Source organism: Carcharodon carcharias, chromosome 5, assembly GCF_017639515.1.
Source record: "Carcharodon carcharias isolate sCarCar2 chromosome 5, sCarCar2.pri, whole genome shotgun sequence".
NCBI lineage: Eukaryota > Metazoa > Chordata > Chondrichthyes > Lamniformes > Lamnidae > Carcharodon > Carcharodon carcharias.
Genome location: NC_054471.1, coordinates 23,574,162 through 23,596,736, shown reverse-complemented (window position 1 = coordinate 23,596,736; position 22,575 = coordinate 23,574,162).

Below are 22,575 nucleotides of genomic sequence, written 5' to 3'. Positions count from 1 at the left end.
AATAAAAACAGAGAGTAATGAAGTGACACAGTACAATATAAAAACAGAGTCATGAACGGACACAGTACAATATAAACACAGAGTAATGAACTGACACAGTACAATATAAAAACAGTGTAATAAACTGACACAGTACAATATATGCACAGAGTAGTGAAGAGACACAGTACAAAATAAACACAAAGTAATGAACTGACACAGTACAATATGAACAAAGAGTCATGAAGTGACACCGTACAGTACACACACAATGTAATGAACTGACAAAGCACGATATAAACACAGAGTAATGAACTGACACAGTACAATATAAACACAGAGTCATGAACTGACACAGCACAATATAAACACAGAGTCATGAACTGACACACAACGAAAACGTAGAGTAATGAACTGACACAGCATAATATTAAGACAGAGTAATGAACTGACACAGTGCAGTAATAACATAGATCAATTAACAAACACATTGCAATATGCACAAAGAGCAATGAACTGACACGGCACAAAAGACACACAGAGTGTAATGAACTGACACAGTGCAATATAAACACAGAGTAATGAACTGACACAGTGCAATATAAATGCAGAATAATGAACTAACACAGTGCGATATAAACACAGAGCAAAGAACTGACACAGTACAATATAAACACAGAGTAATGAACTGACACACTACTGTGTAAATGGAGAGTAAAGAACTGACACAGTACAATATAAACACAGAGTAATGAACTGACACAGTACAATATAAACAAAGATAAATGAACTGACACACAGCATAAACACTGAGTAATGAACTGACACAGTACAATAAAAACACAATGTAATGAAGTGACACAGTACAATATAAACACAGAGCAATGAACTGACACAGTACAATAAAAACACAGAGTAATGAACTGACACAGTACAATATAAACACAGAGTAATGAACTGACACAGTACAATATAAACACAGATTAATGAACTGACACAGTACAATATAAACAAGAGTAATGAACTGACACAGTACAATATAAACACAGAGTAATGAACTAACACAGTACAATATAAACACAGAGTAATGAAATGACACAGTACAATAAAAACAGAGTAATGAACTGACACAGTACAATATAAGCACAGTGTAATGAACTGAAAGTGTACAATATAAACACAGAGTAATGAACTGACACAGTACAATAAAAACACAGAGTAATCAACTGACACAGTACAATATAAACATAGAGTAATGAACTGACACAGTACAATATAAACACAGAGTAATGAACTGACGCATGACAATATAAACACAGGGTAATGAACTGACACAGTACAATATAAACACAGATTAATGAACTGACACAGTACATATAAACACAGAGTAATGAACTGACACAGTACAATACAAACACAGATTAATGAACTGACACAGTACAATATAAACAAAATGTAATGAACTGACACAGTACAATATAAACACAGAGTAATGAACTGACACATTACAATAAAAACAAAGAGTAATGAACTGACACAGTACAATAAAAATACAGAGTAATGAACTGACACAGTACAATATAAAAACAGAGTAATGAACTGACACAGTACAATATAAACACAGTGTAATAAACTGACAAAGTACAATATAAACACAGAGTAGTGAAGAGACACAGTACAAAATAAACACAAAGTAATGAACTGACACAGTACAATATGAACAAAGAGTCATGAAGTGACACAGTACAGTACACACACAATGTAATGAACTGACACAGCACGATATAAACACAGAGTAATGAACTGACACAGTACAACATAAACAAAGAGTAATGAACTGACACAGTACAATATAAACACAGAGTAATGAACTGACACAGTACAATATAAACACAGATTAATGAACTGACACAGTACATATAAACACAGAGTAATGAACTGACACAGTACAATATAAACACAGATTAATGAACTGACACCGTACAATATAAACAAAATGTAATGAACTGACACAGTACAATATAAACACAGAGTAATGAACTGACACAGTACAATATAAACACAGAGTAATGAACTGACACAGTACAATAAAAACACAGAGTAATGAACTGACACAGTACAATATAAACACAATGTAATGAACTGACACAGTACAATAAAAACATAGAGTAATGAGCTGACACAGTACAATATAAACACAATGTAATGAACTGACACAATACAATATAAACACATAGTAATGAACTGACACAGTACAATAAAAACACAATGTAATGAACTGACACAGTACAATATAAACACAGAGAAATGAACTGACACAGTACAATATAAACACAGGGTAATGAACTGACACAGTACAATATAAACACAGAGTAATGAACTGACACAGTACAATATAAACACAATGTAATGAACTGACACAGTTAAATATAAACACAGAGTAATGAACTGACACAGTACAACATAAACAAAGAGTAATGAACTGACACAGTACAATAAAAAACACAGAGTAATACACTGACAGTACAATATAAACACAGAGTAGTGAAGAGACACAGTACAATATAAACACAGAGCAATGAACTGACACAGTACAATAAAAACACAGAGTAATGAACTGACAAGGTACAATATAAACACAGAGTAATGAACTGACACAGTACAATATAAACACAGAGTAATGAACTGACACAGTACAATATAAACACAGTGTAATAAACTGACAGTACAATATAAACACAGAGTAGTGAAGAGACACAATACAATATAAACACAGATTAATGAACTGACACAGTACAATATAAACACAGAGTTATGAACTGACACAGTACAATAAAAACACAGAGTAATGAACTGACACAGTACAATAAAAACACAGAGTAATGAACTGACACAGTACAATATAAAAACAGAGTCATCAACGGACACAGTACAATATAAACACAGAGTAAAGAACTGACACAATACAATATAAACACAGAGTAATGAACTGACACAGTACAATATAAAAACAGTGTAATAAACTGACACAGTACAATATATGCACAGAGTAGTGAAGAGACACAGTACAAAATAAACACAAAGTAATGAACTGACACAGTACAATATGAACAAAGAGTCATGAAGTGACACCGTACAGTACACACACAATGTAATGAACTGACACAGCACGATATAAACACAGAGTAATGAACTGACACAGTACAATATAAACACAGAGCAATGAAGTGACACAGTACATTATAAACACAGAGTAATGAACTTAGACAGTACAATATAAACACAGAGTCATGAACTGACACAGCACAATATAAACACAGAGTCATGAACTGACACACAACGTAAACGTAGAGTAATGAACTGACACAGCATAATATTAAGACACAGTAATGAACTGACACAGTGCAGTAATAACATAGATCAATTAACAAACACATTGCAATATGCACAAAGAGCAATGAACTGACACGGCACAACAGACACACAGAGTGTAATGAACTGACACAGTGCAATATAAACACAGAGTAATGAACTGACACAGTGCAATATAAACACAGAGTAATGAACTAACACAGTGCGATATAAACACAGAGCAAAGAACTGACACAGTACAAAATAAACACAGAGTAATGAACTGACACACTACTGTGTAAATGGAGAGTAATGAACTGACACAGTACAATATAAACACAGAGTAATGAACTGACACAGTACAATATAAACAAAGATAAATGAACTGACACACAGCATAAACACAGAGTAATGAACTGACACAGTACAATAAAAACACAATGTAATGAACTGACACAGTACAATATAAACACAGCGCAATGAACTGACACAGTACAATAAAAACACAGAGTAATGAACTGACACAGTACAACGTAAACACAGAGTAATGAACTGACACAGTACAATATAAACACAGAGTAATGAACTAACACAGTACAATATAAACACAGAGTAATGAAATGACACAGTACAATAAAAACACAAAGTAATGAACTGACACAGTACAATAAAAACACAGAGCAATGAACTGACACAGTACTATATAAGCACAGTGTAATGAACTGAAAGTGTACAATATAAACACAGAGTAATGAACTGACACAGTACAATAAAAACACAGAGTAATCAACTGACACAGTACAACATAAACACAGAGTAATGAACTGACACAGTACAATATAAACACAATGTAATGAACTGACACAGTACAATATAAACACAATGTAATGAACTGACACAGTAAAATATAAACACAGAGTAATGAACTGACACAGTCCAATATAAACACAGGGTAATGAACTGACACAGTACAATGTAAACACAGATTAATGAACTGACACAGTACAATATAAACGCAGCGTAAATAACTGACACAGTACAATATAAATACAGAGTAATGAACTGACACAGTACAACATAAACAAAGAGTAATGAACTGACACAGTACAATATAAACACAGAGTAATGAACTGACACAGTACAATATAAACAGAGATTAATGAACTGACACAGTACATATAAACACAGAGTAATGAACTGACACAGTACAATATAAACACAGATTAATGAACTGACACAGTACAATATTAACAAAATGTAATGAACTGACACAGTACAATATAAACACAGAGTAATGAACTGACACAGTACAATATAAACACAGAGTAATGAACTGACACAGTACAATAAAAACACAGAGTAATGAACTGACACAGTACAATATAAACACAATGTAATGAACTGACACAGTACAATAAAAACACAGAGTAATGAGCTGACACAGTACAATATAAACACAATGTAATGAACTGACACAATACAATATAAACACATAGTAATGAACTGACACAGTACAATAAAAACACAATGTAATGAACTGACACAGTACAATATAAACACAGAGAAATGAACTGACACAGTACAGTATAAACACAGAGTAATGAACTGACACAGTACAATATAAACACAGAGTAATGAACTGACACAGTACAATATAAACACAATGTAATGAACTGACACAGTACAATATAAACACAGGTTAATGAACTGTCACATTACAATATAAACAAAATGTAAAGAACTGACACAGTACAATAAAAACACAGAGTAATGAACTGACACAGTACAATATAAACACAAAGTAATGAACAGACACAGTACAATAAAAACACAGAGTAATGAACTGACACAGTACAATATAAACACAATGTAATGAACTGACACAGTTAAATATAAACACAGAGTAATGAACTGAAACAGTACAACATAAACAAAGAGTAATGAACTGACACAGTACAATAAAAAACACAGAGTAATACACTGACAGTACAATATAAACACAGAGTAGTGAAGAGACACAGTACAATATAAACACAGAGCAATGAACTGACACAGTAAAATAAAAACACAGAGTAATGAACTGACACAGTACAATATAAACACAGAGTAATGAACTGACACAGTACAATATAAACACAATGTAATGAACAGACACAGTACAATAAAAACACAGAGTAATGAACTGACACATTACAATATAAACACAATGTAATGAACTGACACAGTACAATATAAACACAGAGTAATGAACTGATACAGTACAATATAAACACAGGGTAATGAACTGACAGAGTACAATATAAACACAGATTAATGAACTGACACATTACAATATAAACGCAGCGTAAATAACTGACACAGTACAGTATAAATACAGAGTAATGAACTGACACAGTACAACATAAACAAAGAGTAATGAACTGACACAGTACAATATAAACACAGAGTAATACACTGACAGTACAATATAAACACAGAGCAATGAAGTGACACAGTACATTATAAACACAGAGTAATGAATTGAGACAGTACAATATAAACACAGAGTCATGAACTGACACAGCACAATATAAACACAGAGTCATGAACTGACACACAACGTAAACGTAGAGTAATGAACTGACACAGCATAATATTAAGACAGAGTAATGAACTGACACAGTGCAGTAATAACATAGATCAATTAACAAACACATTGCAATATGCACAAAGAGCAATGAACTGACACGGCACAACAGACACACAGAGTGTAATGAACTGACACAGTGCAATATAAACACAGAGTAATGAACTAACACAGTGCGATATAAACACAGAGCAAAGAACTGACACAGTACAATATAAACACAGAGTAATGAACTGACACACTACTGTGTAAATGGAGAGTAATGAACTGACACAGTACAATATAAACACAGAGTAATGAACTGACACAGTACAATATAAACAAAGATAAATGAACTGACACACAGCATAAACACAGAGTAATGAACTGACACAGTACAATATAAACACAGAGCAATGAAGTGACACAGTACATTATAAACACAGAGTAATGAATTGAGACAGTACAATATAAACACAGAGTCATGAACTGACACAGCACAATATAAACACAGAGTCATGAACTGACACACAACGTAAACGTAGAGTAATGAACTGACACAGCATAATATTAAGACAGAGTAATGAACTGACACAGTGCAGTAATAACATAGATCAATTAACAAACACATTGCAATATGCACAAAGAGCAATGAACTGACACGGCACAAAAGACACACAGAGTGTAATGAACTGACACAGTGCAATATAAACACAGAGTAATGAACTGACACAGTGCAATATAAACACAATGTAATGAACTGACACAGTACAATATAAACACAATGTAATGAACTGACACAGTACAATATAAACACAATGTAATGAACTGACACAGTAAAATATAAACACAGAGTAATGAACTGAGACAGTACAATATAAACACAGGGTAATGAACTGACACAGTACAATATAAACACAGATTAATGAACTGACACAGTACACTATAAACGCAGCGTAAATAACTGACACAGTACAATATAAATACAGAGTAATGAACTGACACAGTACAACATAAACAAAGAGTAATGAACTGACACAGTACAACATAAACACAGAGTAATGAACTGACACAGTACAATATAAACACAGATTAATGAACTGACACAGTACATATAAACACAGAGTAATGAACTGACACAGTACAATATAAACACAGATTAATGAACTGACACAGTACAACATAAACAAAATGTAATGAACTGACACAGTACAATATAAACACAGAGTAATGAACTGACACAGTACAATATAAACACAGAGTAATGAACTGACACAGTACAATAAAAACACAGAGCAATGAACTGACACAGTACAATATAAACACAATGTAATGAACTGACACAGTACAATAAAAACACAGAGTAATGAACTGACACAGTACAATATAAACACAATGTAATGAACTGACACAGTACAATATAAACACAGAGTAATGAACTGACACAGTACAATAAAATCACAATGTAATGAACTGACACAGTACAATATAAACACAGAGAAATGAACTGACACAGTACAATATAAACACAGAGTAATGAACTGACACATTACAATATAAACACAGAGTAATGAACTGACACAGTACAATATAAACACAATGTAATGAACAGACACAGTACAATAAAAACACAGAGTAATGAACTGACACATTACAATATAAACACAATGTAATGAACTGACACAATACAATATAAACACAGAGTAATGAACTGATAGAGTACAATATAAACACAGGGTAATGAACTGACACAGTACAATATAAACACAGATTAATGAACTGACACATTACAATATAAACGCAGAGTAATACACTGACAGTACAATATAAACACAGAGTAGTGAAGAGACACAGTACAACATAAACAAAGAGTAATGAACTGACACAGTACAATATAAACACAGAGTAATACACTGACAGTACAATATAAACACAGAGTAGTGAAGAGACACAGTACAATATAAACACAGAGTAATGAACTGACACAGTACAATATAAACACAGAGTAATGAACTGACACAGTACAATATAAACACAGTGTAATAAACTGACAGTACAATATATACGCAGAGTATTGAAGAGACACAATACAATATAAACACAGAGTAATGAACTGACACAGTACAATATAAACACAGAGTTATGAACTGACACAGTACAATAAAAACAGAGAGTAATGAAGTGACACAGTACAATATAAAAACAGAGTCATGAACGGACACAGTACAATATAAACACAGAGTAATGAACTGACACAGTACAATATAAAAACAGTGTAATAAACTGACACAGTACAATATATGCACAGAGTAGTGAAGAGACACAGTACAAAATAAACACAAAGTAATGAACTGACACAGTACAATATGAACAAAGAGTCATGAAGTGACACCGTACAGTACACACACAATGTAATGAACTGACAAAGCACGATATAAACACAGAGTAATGAACTGACACAGTACAATATAAACACAGAGTCATGAACTGACACAGCACAATATAAACACAGAGTCATGAACTGACACACAACGAAAACGTAGAGTAATGAACTGACACAGCATAATATTAAGACAGAGTAATGAACTGACACAGTGCAGTAATAACATAGATCAATTAACAAACACATTGCAATATGCACAAAGAGCAATGAACTGACACGGCACAAAAGACACACAGAGTGTAATGAACTGACACAGTGCAATATAAACACAGAGTAATGAACTGACACAGTGCAATATAAATGCAGAATAATGAACTAACACAGTGCGATATAAACACAGAGCAAAGAACTGACACAGTACAATATAAACACAGAGTAATGAACTGACACACTACTGTGTAAATGGAGAGTAAAGAACTGACACAGTACAATATAAACACAGAGTAATGAACTGACACAGTACAATATAAACAAAGATAAATGAACTGACACACAGCATAAACACTGAGTAATGAACTGACACAGTACAATAAAAACACAATGTAATGAAGTGACACAGTACAATATAAACACAGAGCAATGAACTGACACAGTACAATAAAAACACAGAGTAATGAACTGACACAGTACAATATAAACACAGAGTAATGAACTGACACAGTACAATATAAACACAGAGTAATGAACTGACACAGTACAATATAAACAAGAGTAATGAACTGACACAGTACAATATAAACACAGAGTAATGAACTAACACAGTACAATATAAACACAGAGTAATGAAATGACACAGTACAATAAAAACAGAGTAATGAACTGACACAGTACAATATAAGCACAGTGTAATGAACTGAAAGTGTACAATATAAACACAGAGTAATGAACTGACACAGTACAATAAAAACACAGAGTAATCAACTGACACAGTACAATATAAACATAGAGTAATGAACTGACACAGTACAATATAAACACAATGTAATGAACGGACACAGTACAATATAAACACAATGTAATGAACTGACACAGTAAAATATAAACACAGAGTAATGAACTGACACAGTACAATATAAACACAGGGTAATGAACTGACACAGTACAATATAAACACAGATTAATGAACTGACACAGTACAATATAAACGCAGCGTAAATAACTGACACAGTATAATATAAATACAGAGTAATGAACTGACACAGTACAACATGAACAAAGAGTAATGAACTGACACAGTACAATATAAACACAGAGTAATGAACTGACACAGTACAATATAAACACAGATTAATGAACTGACACAGTACATATAAACACAGAGTAATGAACTGACACAGTACAATATAAACACAGATTAATGAACTGACACAGTACAATATAAACAAAATGTAATGAACTGACACAGTACAATATAAACACAGAGTAATAAACTGACACAGTACAATATAAACACAGAGTAATGAACTGACACAGTACAATAAAAACACAGAGTAATGAACTGACACAGTACAATATAAACACAATGTAATGAACTGACACAGTAGAATATAAACACAGAGTAATGAACTGACACATTACAATATAAACACAATGTAATGAACTGACACAGTACAATATAAACACAGATTAATGAACTGACACAGTACAATATAAACAAAATGTAAAGAACTGACAGAGTACAATATAAACACAGAGTAATGAACTGACACAGTACAATATAAACACAATGTAATGAACAGACACAGTACAATATAAACACAGAGTAATGAACTGACACAGTACAATATAAACACAATGTAATGAACTGACACAGTACAATATAAACACAGAGTAATGAACTGATACAGTACAATATAAACACAGATTAATGAACCGACACATTACAATATAAATGCAGCGTAAATAACTGACACAGTACAATATAAATACAGAGTAATGAACTGACACAGTACAACATAAACACAGAGTAATGAACTGACACAGTACAATATAAACACAGAGTAATACACTTTCAGTACAATATAAACACAGAGTAGTGAAGAGACACAGTACAATATAAACACAGAGCAATGAACTGACACAGTACAATAAAAACACAGAGTAATGAACTGACACAGTACAATATAAACACAGAGTAATGAACTGACACATTACAATATAAACACAGTGTAATAAACTCACAGTACAATCTAAAAACAGAGTATTTAAGAGACACAATACAATATAAACACAGAGGAATGAACTGACACAGTACAATATAAAAACAGAGTTATGAACTGACACAGTACAATAAAAACACAGAGTAATGAACTGACACAGTACAATAAAAACACGGATTAATGAACTGACACAGTACAATATAAAAACAGAGTCATGAACGGACACAGTACAATATAAACACAGAGTAATGAACTGACACAGTACAATATGAACACAGAGTAATGAACTGACACAGTGCAATATAAAAACTGTGTAATAAACTGACACAGTACAATATATGCACAGAGTAGTGAAGAGACACAGTACAAAATAAACACAAAGTAATGAACTGACACAGTACAATATGAACAAAGAGTCATGAAGTGACACTGTACAGTACACACACAATGTAATGAACTGACACAGCACGATATAAACACAGAGTAATGAACTGACACAGTACAATATAAACACAGAGCAATGAAGTGACACAGTACATTATAAACACAGAGTAATGAACTGAAACAGTACAATATAAACACAGAGTCATGAACTGACACAGCACAATATAAAAACAGAGTCATGAACTGACACACAACGTAAACGTAGAGTAATGAAATGACACAGCATAATATTAAGACAGAGTAATGAACTGACACAGTGCAGTAATAACATAGATCAATTAACAAACACATTGCAATATGCACAAAGAGCAATGAACTGACACGGCACAACAGACACACAGAGAGTAATGAACTGACACAGTGCAATATAAACACAGAGTAATGAACTGACAGTGCAATATTATCAGAGTAATGAACTAACACAGTGCGATATAAACACAGAGCAATGAACTGACACAGTACAATATAAACACAGTGTAATGAACTGACACAGTACAATAAAAACACAGAGTAGTGAAGAGGCACAGTACAATGTAAACACAGAGTAATGAACTGACTCAGTACAATAAAAACAGAGTAATGAACTGACACAGTACAATATAAACACAGAGTAATGAACAGACACAGTACAATATAAACAAAGAGTAATGAACTGACACAGTACAATATAAACACAGAGTAATGAACTGACTCAGTACAATAAAAACAGAGTAATGAACTGACACAGTACAATATAAACACAGGGTAATGAACTGACACAGTACAATATAACCAAAGATTAATGAATTGACACAGTACAATATAAACACAGAGTAATGAACTGACACAGTACAATATAAACACAGGGTAATGAACTGACACAGTACAATATAAACACAGATTAATGAACTGACACAGTACAATATAAACACAGATTAATGAACTGACACAGTACAATATAAATACAATGTAATGAACTGACACAGTACAATACAAACACAGAGTAATGAACTGACACAGTACAATAAAAACACAGATTAATGAACTGACACAGTACAATATAAATACAATGTGATGAACTGACACAGTACAATAAAAACACAGAGTAATGAAGTGACACAGTACAATATAAACACAGAGCAATGAACTGACACAGTACAATATAAACACAGGGTAATGAACTGACTCAGTACAATATAAACACAGATTAATGGACTGACACAGTACAATATAAACAAGAGTAAATAACTGACACAGTACAATATAAACACAGAGTAAATAACTGACACAGTACAATATAAATACACAGTAATGAACTGACACAGTACAATATAAACACAGAGTAATGAACTGACACTGTACTATATAAACACAGAGTAATTAACTGACACAGTACAATATAAACACAGAGTAATGAACTGACACAGTACAATATAAACACAGAGTATTGAACTGACACAGTACAATATAAACACAGAGCAATGAACTGACACAGTACAATAAAAACACAGAGTAATGAACTGACACAGTACAATATAAACACAATGTAATGAACTGACACAGTACAATATAAACACAGAGTAATGAACTGACACAGTACAATAAAAGCACAGAGTAATGAACTGACACAGTACAATATAAACACAATGTAATGAACTGACACAGTACAATATAAACACAGAGCAATGAACTGACACAGTACAATAAAAACACAGAGCAATGAACTGAAACAGTACAATATAGACAAAGATTAATGAACTGACACAGTACAATATAAACACAGTGTAATAAACTGACAGTACAATATAAACACAGAGTAGTGAAGAGACACAGCACAATATAAAAACAGAGTAACGAACTGACACAGTACAATAAAAACACAGGGATAATGAACTGACACACTACAATAAAAACACAGAGTAATGAATGACACAGTACAATAAAAACACAGAGTAATGAACTGACACAGTACAATATAAAAACAGAGTCATGAACGGACACAGTACAATATAAACACAGAGTAATGAACTGACACAGTACAATATAAACACAGAGTAATAAACTGACACACTACAATATAAACACAGAGCAGTGAAGAGACACAGTACAAAATAAACACAAAGTAATGAACTGACACAGTACAATATGAACACAGAGTCATGAAGTGACACAGTACAGTATACACACAATGTAATGAACTGACACAGCACAATTAAAAACACAGAGTAATGAACTGACACAGTACAATATAAACACAGAGCAATGAAGTGACACAGTACATTATAAACACAGAGTAATGAACTGAGACAGTACAATATAAACACAGAGTCATGAACTGACACACAACGTAAACGTAGAGTAATGAACTGACACAGCATATTATTAAGACAGAGTAATGAACTGACACAGTGGAGTAATAACAGAGATCAATTAACAAACACATTGCAATATGCACAAAGAGCAATGAACTGACACGGCACAACAGACACAGAGAGAGTAATGAACTGACACAGTGCAATATAAACACAGAGTAATGAACTAACACAGTGCGATATAAACACAGAGCAATAAACTGACACAGTACAATATAAACACAGTGTAATGAACTGACACAGTAAATAAAAACACAGAGTAGTGAAGAGGCACAGAACAATATAAACACAGAGTAATGAACTGAAACAGTACAATATAAGCACAGTGTAATGAACTGAAACTGTACAATATAAACACAGAGTAATGAACTGACACAGTACAATAAAAACACAGAGTAATGAAATGAGACAGTACAATATAAACACAGAATAATGAACTGACACAGTACAATATAAACACAGAGTAATGAACTGACACAGTACAATATAAACACAGAGTAATGAACTGACACAGTACAATATAAACACAATGTAATGAACTGACACAGTACAATATAAACACAGAGTAATGAAATGACACATGACAATATAAACACAGGGTAATGAACTGACACAGTACAATATAAACACAGATTAATGAACTGCCACAGTACATATAAACACAGAGTAATGAACTGACACAGTACAATATAAACACAGATTAATGAACAGACACAGTACAATATAAACAAAATGTAATGAACTGACAGAGTACAATATAAACACAGAGTAATGAACTGACACAGTACAATATAAACACAGAGTAATGAACTGACACAGTACAATATAAACACAGAGTAATGAACTGACACAGTACAATAAAAACACAGAGTAATGAACTGACACAGTACAATATAAACACAATGTAATGAACTGACACAGTAATATATAAACACAGAGTAATGAACTGACACAGTACAATAAAAACACAGAGTAATGAACTGACACAGTACAATAAAAACATAATGTAATGAACTGACACAGTACAATATAAACACAGAGCAATGAACTGACACAGTACTATAAAAACACAGAGTAATGAACTGACACAGTACAATATAAACACAGAGTAATGAACTGACACAGTCCAATGTAAACACAGTGTAATAAATTGACAGTACAATATAATCACAGAGTAGTGAAGAGACACAGTACAATACAAACACAGAGAAATGAACTGACACAGTACAATAAAAACACAGAGTAATGAACTGACACAGTACAATAAAAACACAGAGTAATGAACTGACACAGTACAATATAAAAAGAGTCATGAACGGACACAGTACAATATAAACACAGAGTAATGAAATGACACAGTACAATATAAACACAGAGTAATGAACTGACACAGTACAATATAAACACAGTGTAATAAACTGGCACAGTACAATATAAACACAGAGTAGTGAAGAGACAAAGTACAAAATAAACACAAAGTAATGAACTGACACAGTACAATATGAACAAAGATTCATGAAGTGACACAGTACAGTACACACACAATTTAATGAACTGACACAGCACGATATAAGCACAGAGTAATGAACTGACACAGTACAATATAAACACAGAGCAATGAAGTGACACGGTACAATATAAACAGAGATTAATGAACTGAGACAGTACAATATAAACACAGAGTCATGAACTGACACAGCACAGTATAAACACAGAGTCATGAACTGACACACAACGTAAACGTAGAGTAATGAACTGACACAGCATAATATTAAGACACAGTAATGAACTGACACAGTGCAGTAATAACATAGATCAATTAACAAACACATTGCAATATGCACAAAGAGCAATGAACTGTTACGGCACAACAGACACACAGAGAGTAATGAACTGACACAGTGCAATATAAACACAGAGTAATGAACTGACACAGTGCAATAGAAACACAGAGTAATGAACAAACACAGTGCGATATAAACACAGAGCAAAGAACTGACACAGTACAATATAAACACAGTGTAATGAACTGACACAGTAAAATAAAAACACAGAGTAGTGAAGAGGCACAGTACAATATAAACACAGAGTAATAAACTGACACAGTACAATATAAGCACATTGTAATGAACTGAAACTGTACAATATAAACACAGAGTAATTAACTGACACAGTACAATATAAACACAGAGAAATGAACTGACACAGTACAATATAAACACAGAGAAATGAACTGACAAAGTACAATATAAACACAGAGTAATGAACTGACACAGTACAATATAAACACAATGTAATGAACTGACACAGTACAATATAAACACAGAGAAATGAAATGACACAGTACAATATAAACACAGAGAAATGAACTGACAAAGTACAATATAAACACAGATTAATAAACTGACACAGTACATATAAACACAGAGTAATGAACTGACACAGTACAATATAAACACAGATTAATGAACTGACACAGTACAATATAAACAAAATGTAATGAACTGACACAGTACAATATAAACACAGAGTAATGAACTGACACATTACAATAAAAACACAGAGTAATGAACTGACACAGTACAATATAAAAACAGAGTCATGAACGGACACAGTACAATATAAACACAGAGTAATGAACTGACACAGTACAATATAAACACAGAGTAATAAACTGACACACTACAATATAAACACAGAGCAGTGAAGAGACACAGTACAAAATAAACACAAAGTAATGAACTGACACAGTACAATATGAACACAGAGTCATGAAGTGACACAGTACAGTATACACACAATGTAATGAACTGACACAGCACAATTAAAAACACAGAGTAATGAACTGACACAGTACAATATAAACACAGAGCAATGAAGTGACACAGTACATTATAAACACAGAGTAATGAACTGAGACAGTACAATATAAACACAGAGTCATGAACTGACACACAACGTAAACGTAGAGTAATGAACTGACACAGCATATTATTAAGACAGAGTAATGAACTGACACAGTGGAGTAATAACAGAGATCAATTAACAAACACATTGCAATATGCACAAAGAGCAATGAACTGACACGGCACAACAGACACACAGAGAGTAATGAACTGACACAGTGCAATATAAACACAGAGTAATGAACTAACACAGTGCGATATAAACACAGAGCAATAAACTGACACAGTACAATATAAACACAGTGTAATGAACTGACACAGTAAATAAAAACACAGAGTAGTGAAGAGGCACAGAACAATATAAACACAGAGTAATGAACTGAAACAGTACAATATAAGCACAGTGTAATGAACTGAAACTGTACAATATAAACACAGAGTAATGAACTGACACAGTACAATAAAAACACAGAGTAATGAAATGAGACAGTACAATATAAACACAGAATAATGAACTGACACAGTACAATATAAACACAGAGTAATGAACTGACACAGTACAATATAAACACAGAGTAATGAACTGACACAGTACAATATAAACACAATGTAATGAACTGACACAGTACAATATAAACACAGAGTAATGAACTGACACATGACAATATAAACACAGGGTAATGAACTGACACAGTACAATATAAACACAGATTAATGAACTGACACAGTACATATAAACACAGAGTAATGAACTGACACAGTACAATATAAACACAGATTAATGAACTGACACAGTACAATATAAACAAAATGTAATGAACTGACAGAGTACAATATAAACACAGAGTAATGAACTGACACAGTACAATATAAACACAGAGTAATGAACTGACACAGTACAATATAAACACAGAGTAATGAACTGACACAGTACAATAAAAACACAGAGTAATGAACTGACACAGTACAATATAAACACAATGTAATGAACTGACACAGTAAAATATAAACACAGAGTAATGAACTGACACAGTACAATATAAACACAGAGTAATGAACTGACACAGTACAATAAAAACATAATGTAATGAACTGACACAGTACAATATAAACACAGAGCAATGAACTGACACAGTACTATAAAAACACAGAGTAATGAACTGACACAGTACAATATAAACACAGAGTAATGAACTGACACAGTCCAATGTAAACACAGTGTAATAAATTGACAGTACAATATAATCACAGAGTAGTGAAGAGACACAGTACAATACAAACACAGAGAAATGAACTGACACAGTACAATAAAAACACAGAGTAATGAACTGACACAGTACAATAAAAACACAGAGTAATGAACTGACACAGTACAATATAAAAAGAGTCATGAACGGACACAGTACAATATAAACACAGAGTAATGAAATGACACAGTACAATATAAACACAGAGTAATGAACTGACACAGTACAACATAAACACAGTGTAATAAACTGGCACAGTACAATATAAACACAGAGTAGTGAAGAGACAAAGTACAAAATAAACACAAAGTAATGAACTGACACAGTACAATATGAACAAAGATTCATGAAGTGACACAGTACAGTACACACACAATTTAATGAACTGACACAGCACGATATAAGCACAGAGTAATGAACTGACACAGTACAATATAAACACAGAGCAATGAAGTGACACAGTACAATATAAACAGAGATTAATGAACTGAGACAGTACAATATAAACACAGAGTCATGAACTGACACAGCACAGTATAAACACAGAGTCATGAACTGACACACAACGTAAACGTAGAGTAATGAACTGACACAGCATAATATTAAGACACAGTAATGAACTGACACAGTGCAGTAATAACATAGATCAATTAACAAACACATTGCAATATGCACAAAGAGCAATGAACTGTGACGGCACAACAGACACACAGAGAGTAATGAACTGACACAGTGCAATATAAACACAGAGTAATGAACTGACACAGTGCAATAGAAACACAGAGTAATGAACAAACACAGTGCGATATAAACACAGAGCAAAGAACTGACACAGTACAATATAAACACAGTGTAATGAACTGACACAGTAAAATAAAAACACAGAGTAGTGAAGAGGCACAGTACAATATAAACACAGAGTAATAAACTGACACAGTACAATATAAGCACATTGTAATGAACTGAAACTGTACAATATAAACACAGAGTAATTAACTGACACAGTACAATATAAACACAGAGAAATGAACTGACACAGTACAATATAAACACAGAGAAATGAACTGACAAAGTACAATATAAACACAGAGTAATGAACTGACACAGTACAATATAAACACAATGTAATGAACTGACACAGTACAATATAAACACAGAGAAATGAAATGACACAGTACAATATAAACACAGAGAAATGAACTGACAAAGTACAATATAAACACAGATTAATAAACTGACACAGTACATATAAACACAGAGTAATGAACTGACACAGTACAATATAAACACAGATTAATGAACTGACACAGTACAATATAAACAAAATGTAATGAACTGACACAGTACAATATAAACACAGAGTAATGAACTGACACATTACAATAAAAACACAGAGTAATGAACTGACACAGTACAATATAAACACAGAGTAATGAACTGACACATTACAATAAAAACACAGAGTAATGAACTGACACAGTACAATTTAAACACAATGTAATGAACTGACACAGTAAAATATAAACACAGAGTAATGAAGTGACACAGTGCAATAAAAACACAGAGTAATGAACTGACACAGTACAATAATAACACAATGTAATGAACTGACACAGTACAATATAAACACAGAGCAATGAACTGACGCAGTACAATAAAAACACAGAGTAATGAACTGACACAGTACAATATAAACACAGAGTAATGAACTGACACAGTACAATATAAACACAGTGTAATAAACTGACAGTACAATATAAACACAGAGTAGTGAAGGGACACAGCACAATATAAACACAGAGTAATGAACTGACACATTACAATATAAAGACAGAGTAAAGAACCGACACAGTACAATAAAAACACAGAGTAATGAACTGACACAGTACAATAAAAACACAGAGTAATGAACTGACGCAGTACAATATAAAAAGAGATTCATGAACGGACACAGTACAATATAAACACAGAGTAATGAAATGACACAGTACAATATAAACACAGAGTAATGAACTGACTCAGTACAATATAAACACAATGTAATGAACTGACACAGTACAATATAAACACAGAGCAATGAACTGACACAGTACAATAAAAACACAGAGCAATGAACTGAAACAGTACAATATAAACACAGATTAATGAACTGACACAGTACAATATAAACACAGTGTAATAAACTGACAGTACAATATAAACACAGAGTAGTGAAGAGACACAGCACAATATAAAAACAGAGTAACGAACTGACACAGTACAATAAAAACACAGGGGTAATGAACTGACACACTACAATAAAAACACAGAGTAATGAATGACACAGTACAATAAAAACACAGAGTAATGAACTGACACAGTACAATATAAAAACAGAGTCATGAACGGACACAGTACAATATAAACACAGAGTAATGAACTGACACAGTACAATATAAACACAGAGTAATAAACTGACACACTACAATATAAACACAGAGCAGTGAAGAGACACAGTACAAAATAAACACAAAGTAATGAACTGACACAGTACAATATGAACACAGAGTCATGAAGTGACACAGTACAGTATACACACAATGTAATGAACTGACACAGCACAATTAAAAACACAGAGTAATGAACTGACACAGTACAATATAAACACAGAGCAATGAAGTGACACAGTACATTATAAACACAGAGTAATGAACTGAGACAGTACAATATAAACACAGAGTCATGAACTGACACACAACGTAAACGTAGAGTAATGAACTGACACAGCATATTATTAAGACAGAGTAATGAACTGACACAGTGGAGTAATAACATAGATCAATTAACAAACACATTGCAATATGCACAAAGAGCAATGAACTGACACGGCACAACAGAAACACAGAGAGTAATGAACTGACACAGTGCAATATAAACACAGAGTAATGAACTAACACAGTGCGATATAAACACAGAGCAAAGAACTGACACAGTACAATATAAACACAGTGTAATGAACTGACACAGTAAATAAAAACACAGAGTAGTGAAGAGGCACAGAACAATATAAACACAGAGTAATGAACTGAAACAGTACAATATAAGCACAGTGTAATGAACTGAAAGTGTACAATATAAACACAGAGTAATGAACTGACACAGTACAATAAAAACACAGAGTAATGAACTGACACAGTACAATATAAACACAGAATAATGAACTGACACAGTACAATATAAACACAGAGTAATGAACTGACACATTACAATAAAAACACAGAGTAATGAACTGACACAGTACAATTTAAACACAATGTAATGAACTGACACAGTAAAATATAAACACAGAGTAATGAAGTGACACAGTGCAATAAAAACACAGAGTAATGAACTGACACAGTACAATAATAACACAATGTAATGAACTGACACAGTACAATATAAACACAGAGCAATGAACTGACGCAGTACAATAAAAACACAGAGTAATGAACTGACACAGTACAATATAAACACAGAGTAATGAACTGACACAGTACAATATAAACACAGTGTAATAAACTGACAGTACAATATAAACACAGAGTAGTGAAGGGACACAGCACAATATAAACACAGAGTAATGAACTGACACATTACAATATAAAGACAGAGTAAAGAACCGACACAGTACAATAAAAACACAGAGTAATGAACTGACACAGTACAATAAAAACACAGAGTAATGAACTGACGCAGTACAATATAAAAAGAGATTCATGAACGGACACAGTACAATATAAACACAGAGTAATGAAATGACACAGTACAATATAAACACAGAGTAATGAACTGACTCAGTACAATATAAACACAATGTAATGAACTGACACAGTACAATATAAACACAGAGCAATGAACTGACACAGTACAATAAAAACACAGAGCAATGAACTGAAACAGTACAATATAAACACAGATTAATGAACTGACACAGTACAATATAAACACAGTGTAATAAACTGACAGTACAATATAAACACAGAGTAGTGAAGAGACACAGCACAATATAAAAACAGAGTAACGAACTGACACAGTACAATAAAAACACAGGGGTAATGAACTGACACACTACAATAAAAACACAGAGTAATGAATGACACAGTACAATAAAAACACAGAGTAATGAACTGACACAGTACAATATAAAAACAGAGTCATGAACGGACACAGTACAATATAAACACAGAGTAATGAACTGACACAGTACAATATAAACACAGAGTAATAAACTGACACACTACAATATAAACACAGAGCAGTGAAGAGACACAGTACAAAATAAACACAAAGTAATGAACTGACACAGTACAATATGAACACAGAGTCATGAAGTGACACAGTACAGTATACACACAATGTAATGAACTGACACAGCACAATTAAAAACACAGAGTAATGAACTGACACAGTACAATATAAACACAGAGCAATGAAGTGACACAGTACATTATAAACACAGAGTAATGAACTGAGACAGTACAATATAAACACAGAGTCATGAACTGACACACAACGTAAACGTAGAGTAATGAACTGACACAGCATATTATTAAGACAGAGTAATGAACTGACACAGTGGAGTAATAACATAGATCAATTAACAAACACATTGCAATATGCACAAAGAGCAATGAACTGACACGGCACAACAGAAACACAGAGAGTAATGAACTGACACAGTGCAATATAAACACAGAGTAATGAACTAACACAGTGCGATATAAACACAGAGCAAAGAACTGACACAGTACAATATAAACACAGTGTAATGAACTGACACAGTAAATAAAAACACAGAGTAGTGAAGAGGCACAGAACAATATAAACACAGAGTAATGAACTGAAACAGTACAATATAAGCACAGTGTAATGAACTGAAAGTGTACAATATAAACACAGAGTAATGAACTGACACAGTACAATAAAAACACAGAGTAATGAACTGACACAGTACAATATAAACACAGAATAATGAACTGACACAGTACAATATAAACACAGAGTAATGAACTGACACAGTACAATATAAACACAGAGTAATGAACTGACACAGTACAATATAAACACAA